Source organism: Euprymna scolopes, chromosome 45 (genome assembly GCF_053919585.1).
Source record: "Euprymna scolopes isolate OS-2025 chromosome 45, ASM5391958v1, whole genome shotgun sequence".
NCBI classification, from domain to species: Eukaryota; Metazoa; Mollusca; class Cephalopoda; order Sepiida; family Sepiolidae; genus Euprymna; species Euprymna scolopes.
The window spans coordinates 59,840,852-59,855,680 of NC_136526.1; positions in this window are offsets into that span (position 1 = coordinate 59,840,852).

The window sequence follows — 14,829 nt, forward strand, 5'->3', positions numbered from 1 at the left end:
CTAGAAATGTATGTTTTATATTTTACACCTCAGATCATCATTTTGGGTTTCCTGTACTGTAGACTTAATCGATTACCACTTTGCTTCTTGGATATTTTGATGGATCGTACTATGTTGACTTCATAAAATTTACTGCATTTTGTAATCTTTATTTTTTATTTTATTATTCTATATTATTTTGTATATATTCCTTCCTCACATTTTTTCTAAACATTTGTATATTTCTTTTACCTATATTCTTTATTTTCGATTGAGCATATATAACATTTACGTATTGTATATTTTTATGTTTTTACCAGTTTTTATCTATATATAACCGTGCTCTTATATTATGACGAAAAGAAGTAAGCTTTGTAATACCATGGTTCAAATAATTTTCATTTTATTTAATAACACACATTCAAACGGTATTTATATACATATATACATGCATATTTACTGAACCGTTAATTTTGCTTTTTTTAATGCATTTTTATCTATATTTATTTGTTAGTTTTCTCCCTATAAATGTGCAAAAAGAACAACTAAAGAATAAACTAAATTCAGTTGAACTATAAAATTTACATATGAATCCCAACAAGACAACTCCCTACACTTATTAGGTGTGTCAGAATTCTGGGGGAATTTTTGACATCCTTAACACAAAACTGCTAATAAAATATACAAAACTCGTAAATCTCAATACCCCTCATGTCAAATCTCGAGTCTGTAGACCGGAAAATGATACAGTTATTGTCTAGGGAAATATAAACACACAGACAGACACACAAACATTTTCATTTTTATACATATATAGATTATTCTATATTATTTTTTTATATATTCCGTCCTCACATTTTTCCTAAATATTTGTATATTTCTTCTATTTTCTTCTTTGTTTTTGATTGAAAATCTACAATATATACGCATTATATATATATATATATATATATATATATATATAATATTTTTATGCCAGTTTTTATCTATATACAACCGTGATCTTATATTATGATGAAAAGAATTAAGTTTTGTAATACCATGGTTTAAATAATTTTCATTTTATTTAATAACACACATTCAAACGGTATTTAATATACATGAATATTTGCAGAACCATTATTTTTTTATGCCTTTTTATTTATATTTGTTTGTTAGTAAGTTTTCTCCCTTTAAATGCGCAAAAAGAAAAACTAAAGAATAAACTAAATTCAGTTGAACTCTCTATAAAATTTGCATATGAATCTGAACAAGACAACTCCCTACACTTTCTAGACGTATTTATCATAAAGAACGATTACTTATATTACTACTCGAACCACTAAGTGTGTCAGAATTTGGGGGGGAGTTTTGACACCCTTAACATAAAACTGCGAATAAAATATACCAAACCCGTAATTTCTCTTCTTAAAGGGGTTTGTTTTATTTCTTTATGGAATATACTTCCAAAATAAACAATTAATTTTTTTGAAAAAATAATAGAAATATTATTTTTTTATTAAAAAAACCCAGTGTTTACAAAGTGCCTGCGCGCGCTCATGCAGACATTTTTCTACATAATGAAATCAATTGAATTCTACGAGTTAATTTTTTTTTTTAAATTTTCACATTAAAAATCTATCAAAATTTTTTTTTATTGGGTCAATGTTTACAATATTTGCAGGTTTTAGTGTGAAATGTTATGCTCTTTCTAATAAACCGAATATAATATTCTAGGCAAACGTTTTTTTATTCCCATTTTGAAATGTCGATTAAAATGAAAATAATTTTTTCACCTCAGATTATCGCAAATTGAAGATAAAAGATCAATAAATAATCTAATTTAAAACAAAAAAGAATAGTTATGTGCAAATTTACTTGTAAAATCAAAAGTTAAAAACATTTAAAAAAAAACACGTTGATTTTTTTTAAGTGAAACCTCACATTTTTTAAATTTTGTCCTAAAATGATTGAATACCTACAACAATTTTTTTTCTGCTTTATTCAATCTTTTTTTAGATTGAAAAATTCACTCCATAAAGAAGAAATAAAATGTATTAAATCAAAAACTCGTGTATTTCTTTAAGAAAAAATAGCAATTTGGTCGAGTAGTTGTTTTTAACAGCAAAAACTGATAAGTGAAATGTGATCATTTTCCGAGTACGATGGCCCAACTTTTGTTTACAGCAAACACATGCCAGAAATAGAAAATGAGATTAATTCTGGCGCTTAGAGGCCACCATAGTTCTCAACTCTAAGAAAAGGAGACGGTTATCTCCTCTTTTTCCCATTTTTTTAATTATTGCTTAAAAAATTATTTTATCTAAAAAGTGCATTAAATATAAAATATAGATATGGATAAATTCTTAACAATGAAAAATGGAAGTACCCATTGATTAGTATTTTTATAGGTAAGTAATTTTTGGAATTTATATATGTTTATTATATTCGAAGTATGTTAAAATTCGTTGATTTTCTTGGAATCTTTAAAAAAAAAAAACGATTTTAAAAAACAAATTTTGCATATTTTGCTATTAAACCTGATATTATTTTAAAATTTGGTCTTTTATCTTTTTATTGAAAAAGGATAGGGTTTAAATTACATTTAAAAGTAGTTATAAGCTTCGAAAGATATTAAGGAGCTGCTAAAAACAGCCTATCCCGCCTTGACAGAGTACAAAATAGGCTTTGTGGATGATGCCCTTTTCTCTTCCCTGCAACCTCTCTCCCACAGGAGAGATGTTGCGAGCCTGTCTTTGTTTTATTGTTTCTACTATGGCAGGTGCTCGTCTGAACTCCAATCTCTGGTCCTCTCTCACCAATCTTTCATGATAAACATCCGCCTAGCTGAAACCACTGTCAAAAATTTTCCCCACTCCTTATCTGTGCCAAAAACAAAACGTAGATTCCATGAACAAAGCTTCTTTCTTAGAACTGCACGCCTGTGGAACTCTGTTCCGGTTGCTTGTTTTCAACCTGACTACAACCTGGATGTCTTCAAGTCCAATGTAAACAAGTTCCTGATGAACCGCCTCCTTAAGTAAGACACTTTATCAAATCTCCAAAACTAACGTACTGTACACACAATAACCCTTATCCCCGAGTGGCTTCCAGGCCTTGATGAGTGGTGACTACCTTGTAAAAAATAAAGTCTGATCATTGAAGTTATTATTACGCATTTTTAATGGCGATTTCTGACTATGCTATCACACCACAATGATAGATAAAAACTAGCATCGTCATTGGCTTTTTATTAAGTGCCTTTAGAATACGTAGCTCCCAATTCTTTGATGATGAAATTCAACATATCACAAACTAAAAAAGTTCCTTATTTTATTTCTAATATGAAGAAAAAAGCCACAAAATATAGTCTAAGGAAACAGAAACATCAAACAACAGACACATCCTTACTAAATAGATATCTCCTCATAACGACCAATACTAATAATACAACAATTTGCAACACCCTCAATAGATTTGGTATACACACGACACAAACAACTTCTTTAATGATAAACCAAACATTAAAAACCACCAGGAACTCCTCCAAAACCCTCACTTCCAACACCGGTAAATACTCTATGCCTTGTAATAATTGCTACGAAACATACACAGGAGAAAAACACAACATAAGTTAGAAATAAGACTCAATAAACATACAAGAGATGTAAAGATCAACAACCGTTAAACGCACTTTTCTCCCACTGTGCTGAACATGGCCACTTGCTCAGTTTTGAACATGCAGAAATCATCACATTTGATCAGATTGAGCCAACGAAGATTTCTAATTTAATACTAGCACCATCACGCAGAGAAAATGATTCTGCAATTTAACCCCCATTATAGGAAATATAATAATCAAAAGGCAAAGCATGAATGTAGATCCTGGGCAGCTAATCTATATATTCTTAACCGTTTCTCCTTATATGATTTTAACAAAAGTAATAAGATATTAACTAACAAATCAATATAAATAAAAATGCATTTAAAAATTAATAAGATATTAACTAACAAATCAATATAAAAAAGTGCATTTAAAAATTAATGAGATATTAACCAACAAATCAATATAAATAAAAATGCATTTAAAAATAAACGGTTCGGTAAATGTGCATGTATATATGTATATAAATAACGTTTGAATGTGTATATGTATATAAATAACGTTTGAATGTGTATATGTATATAAATAACATTTGAATTCGTATATGTATATAAATAACGTTTGAATGTGTATATGTACATAAAAAACATTTGAATGTGTATATGTATATTAATAACGTTTGAATCTGTATATGTATATAAATAACATTTGAATGTATATAAATAACGTTTGAATGTGTATATGTATATAAATAACGTTTGAATGTGTATATGTATATAAATAACATTTGAATGTGTATATGTATATAAATAACGTTTGAATGTGTGTATGTATATAAATAATGTTTGAATGCGTGTATGTATATAAATAACGTTTGAATGTGTATATGTATATAAATAACATTTGAATGTGTGTATGTATATAAATAACGTTTGAATGCGTGTATGTATATAAATAACATTTGAATGCGTGTATGTATATAAATAACGTTTGAATGTGTATATGTATATAAATAACATTTGAATGTGTATATGTATATAAATAACGTTTGAATGTGTATATGTATATAAATAACATTTGAATGTGTATATGTATATAAATAACGTTTGAATGTGTATATGTATATAAATAACATTTGAATGTGTATATGTATATAAATAACGTTTGAATGCGTGTATGTATATAAATAACATTTGAATGCGTGTATGTATATAAATAACGTTTGAATGTGTATATGTATATAAATAACATTTGAATGTGTATATGTATATAAATAACGTTTGAATGTGTATATGTATATAAATAACGTTTGAATGCGTGTATGTATATAAATAACATTTGAATGCGTGTATGTATATAAATAACGTTTGAATGCGTATATGTATATAAATAACATTTGAATGCGTATATGTATATAAATAACATTTGAATGCGTATATGTATATAAATAACATTTGAATGTGTATATGTATATAAATAACGTTTGAATGTGTATATGTATATAAATAACGTTTGAATGTGTATATGTATATAAATAACGTTTGAATGCGTGTATGTATATAAATAACATTTGAATGCGTGTATGTATATAAATAACGTTTGAATGTGTATATGTATATAAATAACGTTTGAATGTGTATATGTATATAAATAACATTTGAATGTGTATATGTATATAAATAACGTTTGAATGTGTGTATGTATATAAATAACGTTTGAATGTGTATATGTATATAAATAACGTTTGAATGCGTGTATGTATATAAATAACATTTGAATGCGTGTATGTATATAAATAACGTTTGAATGCGTGTATGTATATAAATAACGTTTGAATGTGTATATGTATATAAATAACATTTGAATGTGTATATGTATATAAATAACGTTTGAATGTGTATATGTATATAAATAACGTTTGAATGCGTGTATGTATATAAATAACATTTGAATGCGTGTATGTATATAAATAACGTTTGAATGTGTATATGTATATAAATAACATTTGAATGCGTATATGTATATAAATAACATTTGAATGCGTATATGTATATAAATAACATTTGAATGTGTATATGTATATAAATAACGTTTGAATGTGTATATGTATATAAATAACGTTTGAATGTGTATATGTATATAAATAACGTTTGAATGTGTATATGTATATAAATAACATTTGAATGCGTGTATGTATATAAATAACGTTTGAATGTGTGTATGTATATAAATAACGTTTGAATGTGTGTATGTATATAAATAACATTTGAATGTGTATATGTATATAAATAACGTTTGAATGCGTGTATGTATATAAATAACGTTTGAATGTGTATATGTATATAAATAACGTTTGAATGCGTGTATGTATATAAATAACGTTTGAATGTGTATATGTATATAAATAACATTTGAATGTGTATATGTATATAAATAACATTTGAATGCGTGTATGTATATAAATAACGTTTGAATGTGTATATGTATATAAATAACGTTAGAATGTGTATATGTATATAAATAACGTTTGAATGTGTGTATGTATATAAATAACATTTGAATGTGTATTTGTATATAAATAACGTTTGAATGCGTGTATGTATATAAATAACATTTGAATGCGTGTATGTATATAAATAACGTTTGAATGTGTATATGTATATAAATAACATTTGAATGTGTATATGTATATAAATAACGTTTGAATGTGTATATGTATATAAATAACATTTGAATGTGTATATGTATATAAATAACGTTTGAATGCGTGTATGTATATAAATAACATTTGAATGCGTGTATGTATATAAATAACGTTTGAATGTGTATATGTATATAAATAACGTTTGAATGTGTATATGTATATAAATAACATTTGAATGTGTATATGTATATAAATAACATTTGAATGTGTATATGTATATAAATAACATTTGAATGTGTATATGTATATAAATAACGTTTGAATGCGTGTATGTATATAAATAACGTTTGAATGCGTGTATGTATATAAATAACGTTTGAATGTGTATATGTATATAAATAACGTTTGAATCTGTATATGTATATAAATAACGTTTGAATGTGTATATGTATATAAATAACATTTGAATGCGTGTATGTATATAAATAACGTTTGAATGTGTATATGTATATAAATAACGTTTGAATGTGTATATGTATATAAATAACATTTGAATGCGTATATGTATATAAATAACATTTGAATGTGTATATGTATATAAATAACATTTGAATGCGTGTATGTATATAAATAACGTTTGAATGTGTATATGTATATAAATAACGTTTGAATGTGTATATGTATATAAATAACATTTGAATGTGTATATGTATATAAATAACGTTTGAATGTGTATATGTATATAAATAACATTTGAATGCGTGTATGTATATAAATAACGTTTGAATGTGTGTATGTATATAAATAACGTTTGAATGTGTATATGTATATAAATAACATTTGAATGTGTATATGTATATAAATAACGTTTGAATGTGTGTATGTATATAAATAACGTTTGAATGTGTATATGTATATAAATAACGTTTGAATGTGTATATGTATATAAATAACATTTGAATGTGTGTATGTATATAAATAACGTTTGAATGCGTGTATGTATATAAATAACATTTGAATGTGTATATGTATATAAATAACATTTGAATGTGTGTATGTATATAAATAACGTTTGAATGTGTGTATGTATATAAATAATGTTTGAATGTGTGTATGTATATAAATAATGTTTGAATGTGTGTATGTATATAAATAACATTTGAATGTGTATATGTATATAAATGACGTTTGAATGTGTATATGTATATAAATAACATTTGAATGTGTGTATGTATATAAATAACATTTGAATGTGTGTATGTATATAAATAACATTTGAATGTGTATATGCATATAAATAACGTTTGAATGTGTGTATGTATATAAATAACGTTTGAATGTGTATATGTATATAAATAACATTTGAATGTGTATATGTATATAAATAACGTTTGAATCTGTATATGTATATAAATAATGTTTGAATGTGTATATGTATATAAATAACATTTGAATGTGTATATGTATATAAATAACATTTGAATGCGTATATGTATATAAATAACGTTTGAATCTGTATATGTATATAAATAACGTTTGAATGTGTATATGTATATAAATAACATTTGAATGTGTATATGTATATAAATAACGTTTGAATGTATATAAATAACGTTTGAATGTGTATATGTATATAAATAACGTTTGAATGTGTATATGTATATAAATAACATTTGAATGTATATAAATAACGTTTGAATGTGTATATGTATATAAATAACGTTTGAATGTGTATATATATATAAATAACATTTTAATGTGTGTATGTATATAAATAATGTTTGAATGTGTGTATGTATATAAATAACGTTTGAATGTGTATATGTATATAAATAACGTTTGAATGTGTATATGTATATAAATAAGATTTGAATGTGTATATGTATATAAATAACATTTGAATGTATATAAATAACGTTTGAATGTGTATATGTATATAAATAACGTTTGAATGTGTATATGTATATAAATAACATTTGAATGTGTATAAATAATGTTTGAATGTGTATATGTATATAAATTAGATTTGAATGTGTATATGTATATAAATAACATTTGAATGTATATAAATAACGTTTGAATCTGTATATGTATATAAATAACGTTTGAATGTGTATATGTATATAAATAACATTTGAATGTATATAAATAACGTTTGAATGTGTATATGTATATAAATAACGTTTGAATGTGTATATGTATATAAATAATGTTTGAATTCGTGTTTGTATATAAATAACGTTTGAATGTGTGTATGTATATAAATAGCATTTGAATGTGTATATGTATATAAATAACGTTTGAATGCGTATATGTATATAAATAACGTTTGAATGTGTGTATGTATATAAATAACGTTTGAATCTGTATATGTATATAACTAACATTTGAATGTGTGTATGTATACAAATAATGTTTGAATGTGTGTATGTATATAAATAACGTTTGAATGTGTATATGTATATAAATAACGTTTGAATGTGTGTGTATATAAATAACCTTTGAATGTGTATATGTATATAAATAACGTTTGAATGTGTATATGTGTATAAATAACGTTTGAATGTGTATATGTATTCATAGAAGAATCCAACCTTCCTACACGCACATTTGTAAATTCTTTTCCAATGTAGGAAGGAACCTAAAGTTTCTTTCCATCACTCGCATCTGGTCTGTAGCCTATTTCATCAGCATTTTTTTTTTTCAGCCAAGTCCTGATGATGATGTCCTCTGAAATAGGGACAAAACGTTGATTAACATTTATTAATTTTAGGTTTTCCTTTTCATTTTCATGTCACCTATTGTTTTTATGGTATATATATAAATATGATGATTACAACGTCTTGTCAGACGAGTGCCACTCCCTCAGACATTTAAAGTCTATGAGCCCCAAAATTACTTCCATCGCCACAGGGCAATTTTAATAGACAAATGCCTGAGGAAGTATCTATACACAGATGATGTTACAGTGTCTTAGCTTTGTACGACAGCTAAGTCTCCCTCTCTCGGTTCAAAATGTTAAGATCCAGCAATAAGCAAGAGCAAGATAACCAACAACAAGTTAAACTACAAACCAGCTTAATGCGGCTACTGGTCTCCCGCTTTATGTTTTTTTTTAAATCAGAGATTTGCTTCTCCTAGAAAGATTGCCTTCACCACGGATTACGGGAGCCCTCTCCACCCCAACACACACATACATATACACAAACACACATGGTGTTAGTTGGGCCTTTACCCCGAAAAAGTGTCCATTCGCCCTTTGAAAAGTCTTGTTTTTAATCATTCAGGGAGACTAGCCACCCTCCTCACCAAACAAGTCTGGTGGGAGAACCACTTTAGTCGCCGGTGACCCGACCATGAGACAGGTAGTACTGGGTTACATGGTACCAGTAGCATATGACCTGACCTGACATATATATATATATATATATATATATATATATATATATATATATATATATATATATATATATATATATATAAACTTTTATGTAATTGCATCAAATCTTATGATTTTTGTAAAAAAATAATCTTAAGCCAATTTTAGTCTGATCGGGTTAGGTTTAGGGTTAAAAAGTATGAACCAAATCCGGTTGTCTCTCAAAACAGACACCAGGAAAAGATTATCCACTCTATCGAACATGTTGAACTGATTCCAATTGATAAGCTCGGGTTTTTTGTCGTCTTTAAATCCATTTATGATTGGTTCAACCAAGTCAATGATAACGACTGGCAAACGATTCGCAAGAACTTGGACCAAAATTTTCAAATTTGCATTTAACAAAGTAATGGGCCTAAAATCATCTAACTCCCAATATATGCGTCTTTTTTCTTTAGAAGTGTGACCGCGCTTTTGGTAACTTTGACCCGATATAGATGCCATGGCAAACCAGTTGTTTGTCGTCAGAATTGGAATGAAAATGTGCGACAGCCTCAAATAAACTTGTAGGGCAGACTATGAAGTCCTGGTGACCTGTTGATGGCGACCCGCTTCATTGCAGAAACTACTTCACACACTGCAACCCGACCATCACAAATAGCCACTCGATCCATCTCCAGGCCAGGACGTGGGGCTAGCACACCCGTCCAAAGAAGAAGCTCCTCGATATAAAAGCATTTGCAAAGTTGTAGATGGCCTGAGCTCCTGAAGGGGCATAAAACTATGGGATATGGACCTTCTGATATCTTGTGGAGGGAGTATTTGTAGTTTTTGTTGATTTCTTCACAACTATCCTTCAACCGTCTGTACTTGTTACTGCTGCTGTTGTAGTAGCGCTCCCTCCGGCTGGCTTTTCCTGGCTGCTAGTATCACACCTTTTGCATTTCTGGTGCCTTTAGATATTGTTGTAAAGTTACAAACAAAAAGTGTTAGTAATTAACGGAGCATGTGATGGTCGCTCTGGAATTACATCCCCGCCTGGGATCGCCATGAGTCAAGTTTATATTAGTCCAATTGGGGGGTGGTTCCCTCACAACACCCCCTCCCAAGCTGATTTCTCCATGTGCAAAATTCTCTGAACACTGCTGAGGTGAACTGGGTACGGTTGTCGCTGACAATTCACAACCCCAAAACGAGCAAACAACTAAAAAAAAAAAAAAAAATTCTCATCGTCGCCGCGGTCGTTTTTTTTTTGTTTTTTTTTTTGCATCTCAAGATCTTTGGCCATTACTGCTTAGTAGTTTGGATGAAATTTTGATTCATGGATTCTTAATTTCCTGAAGTGTAACCGGCAGTTCGCGAATGATATTATAAACCATGGTTTTCAATTCAATTTTTCTCTACTGGAAGCAGAGTCCGGGACACAAAAGCTAGATGCTGTTTGAGCTGTCTGACATCCTATGTAACATGCAGGCAACCAACGCCATATTGGCTCGTGTTGCTAGCCACTATTATATCCAAATTCGGGTCAAAATGAGCTGGGAACAGTTTGAAAATAAGGATTTTTTAATTTTTTGTCTGGCAATCCTCTGTCCATTCCCAAGTTTTATTCTTCTTTAATAATTGATTAAGTGATGAATGCACGCAATTTGTACATGTTAGAGATAAACCCTTGGTAATAATTTGCCAAGCCTAAAAAGCTTTGTAATTGTGCTATGTTTTCCGGTGCTGGCATTTCTCTAATGGCGGACGACCTGACTGGATCTGGGCGTCTGCCATCTTTATCAATGACATGCACTAGGTACTTGAGTTTGTGTAAAAAAAATTCACACTTGTCTTCTTTGACCTTAAACCCATAAGTTTGTATTCGACTGAATACTTGACTGATATGGTTTGCGTGTTCCTCCCTGCTTTTGCTCGCTATAATGATGTCATCTAGATATGCGATGGCAGTGTCCAGGTCGCTCAGCCTGGTATCCATGACTTGCTGAAATATCGCGGGTGCTACCTTGACCCCCAAATGCGAGCCTTTTGTATCTGTACTACCTTGATGAGTATTAATACAGAGGGACTGAGTTTCTCCTTTCATTAAATTGAGTTTTCTCCTTTCATTAAATATGACGGAGCAAGACAGACGATTCTTGCTTTTTCATAAAAATTAATTTTCCTGAGTAAAAAATAAAAATATTCGATCAATTTATGTAATTTTTGGAATATGACATTTTCGTTGGCTGAAAAAATCGTGTATCCTAAAGATGTTTTGGTCAATTTGCAGTTTATTTCCAAATGAACACTCATGTTTATTACAACGACTTTTATAGGTTTTCATGTGCTGAAGAGAAATATCACATTTAAAAATTTGGGGGATTTTGTAGCAAAATGTAGTAGGCAAAAATCAGGAACAAAAATAGAAAATAGTCAGTTTCCCTCTTCACCGCTCATCTCTGTAAGAGAGAGATTTCTTGGCTTTAATGACCATAGAGAAAGAAGGAGACAGAAAAAAAGACAGAAGAAAACTCGCATCTTGCAGATTCGTAGTTAGTCACAAAGAACAATCCAACCGCCAGAACCACCTACACACAATCTGCAGAACACTGCCTGACTGCTTCCCATTGTCCTGCCTTTATAGCGGCCGAGAATGATATTTGTTTTTTGACGGATATTTTATTTATTTTTTTTTTTTTTGCCGGAGTTTATGTAATTATTAACAGGAAGATTTGTGAAAGTCAAAATGGAATTCGCGCTATTTTTAAATATTATTTTCAAGTTTAATTAAAGTTTTATTGTTTTCTTATTATTGTTTTTGTATTCTTTTCTTGTTTTTCTATTTATGTATTTATTTATTGAGCCGGATTTTACAAACAAACAAAATAAAAGCCAAGCAAAACAAAACAAAACAAAAATTTTGGTGCTTATGCACTTATGTTAGCGTTATTGTTTTTAATGGTTTCGTCGAGTAGTTTTTATTTTATTAAAAAAAAAAAAGAAATACTCATGCACTTATTGAGCCGTACTGAAATAATGACATTATTTAATATGCCATTCTTAACATGGAGGCGTGAGGGTGTTGTGTGTGTACCTATTCTGTACTTTCACCTAACAATTTAATAAGAACAGGTATCTTAAAACTTTAATTAAACTTGAAAATACTATTTAAAAATAGCGCGGATAAATAAGTGTACTAGAACCAAACACCATTTCACTAGGTGTGTCAGAAATTTCGTGAAAATAGTGAATAATTCCACCCCATCTTTCCAAGCTTATAACTCCTCGAAAAATGTAATTTAAGCCCTAATTTTTTTTTATTAAAGGAGCAAGGACCACGGTTTCATTAAAAAAAAACACAACGTGTTTTTCTTTTTTAAAAAAGGTTTTAAACTTCGGACTTTACAGGTAAATTTCTAAAAAAACAGTACTTTTTTTTTAATTTGAATATATTATTTATTGACCTTTTCTCTTCAATTTGTGATATATAAGACTTTGGTACATAAATTAATTATTTACTTTTTAATAGACATTTCAAAATGGGAGGCGTAAATTATTCGACCCCCCCTGTCTTTCCAAGCTTATAACTCCTCGAAAAATGTTATTCAAGCCCTAATTTTTTTTTCAATTAAAGGAGCAATGAGCAAGGTTCCATTACAAAAACAAAAGAAAAAACAAATAACGTTGTTTAAAAAAAAGGTTTTAAACTTCAAACTTTACAGGTAAAATTCTAAAAAGCACTACGTTTTTTTGTTTGTTTTAAATTTGAATATATTATTTATTGACCTTTTCTCTTCAATTTGTGAGTAAATTTATTATTTACTTTTCGGTGAGTAAATTATTTACTTTTTAATAGGCACTATAAAATGGGGGGGGGCGTGAATTTAAAAAAACGTTTGTCTAAAATATTATATTCAGTTTGTTGGAAAGAACATAAAATTTCACATTGACCCTGAAAATGTCGTAAAAATAGAATCAATAGAAAAATTTTGATAGATTTTTAAAGTTTAAAAATTGAAAAATATTGAGTTCGGAAAATTCATTACTGTTTTAAAAGAAAAAAAATTCTATGACTTTTAAAACAACTTTAATAGTTTATTTTGGAAGTATAATCCATAAAGAAAATAAACAACCCACTTTTAACAGAGAAATTACGAGATTTTTATATTTTATTCGCAGTTTCATGTTAGGGGTGTCGAAAATTCCTACAAAAATTCTGATACACCTACCATTTAACTGTGTTTCGATCTATGACATTCCATGAGAGGTACATACAAGCTAAAGCTTTTTGTTTATCGCCACAAGTGCTAATTTTGACTTTCACTAACTTTCCTTTAAAAACCGGTAAAAATATGCGGGCTTGTCGATGCAACAATGACAACCACTTATAACATACATAATTGCATTGCTTAAAATGTTGAAAATTACTTATTTGCGGACAATTTAAATGCGATATTCGCCTTCAGCACACCTGGAAACCAATGGAAAGCAAGTTTTGTAGGTTTTGTGTTGGTCTGCCATAATAATACATTTTACGTTGACAACAACAAAAGTGGGTGCTCATTTTACAATAAATTGTGTTCATTGTACGTTACCCCCCAAATGTAGCCATAAAGTGGGTGCTCATATTACGTTGAATTATTTATGATAAGTGATCCCCCATTTTTTGGAAACTAACATTTCTTCATATCTTGGAAACTAAACGTTTGCCGGAATTTTAAACGTTATTTCTGTTTTCAGCACCCTGAGAACCTAGAAAGTTGTAATTGTAAAGGATTTTTCGAAGGTAGAAATTTATTTATTTTTTCTAATTACAAATTTCTTTTGAATTAAAAAGAAGAACGCCCATACAGGAAGTTAAATATTGCATCAGTTAATGTTAAGTATTAATTTTAATGTAATTCATTAAAAAAAGAACCTAGAAACATAACAGATTTAAAGTAAATTGTAATTTTAAAGGATTTTTCGAGGGTGGAATTTTTTTTCTAATTACCAGTTTCTGTTGAATTAAAAAGAAGAACGACCATTGCATCAGTTAATGTTAAGTATTATTTTTAATGTAATTTATTTTAAAAAGTTTTATTCAAAAGGTCAATGTGAATAACTGTCGAAAATTCTCCGACACAAAAGTAGTGGATAAATCAGAGTTGGGACTGGTGTTAAGGTTGCGAAATATTCCTAAATCGTGACCCCCAGCTCTGTCAGGAGTCAAGTAAGGTTGCGAAATAAACAAAACACTTTCGCCAAGTTTGGTATTCC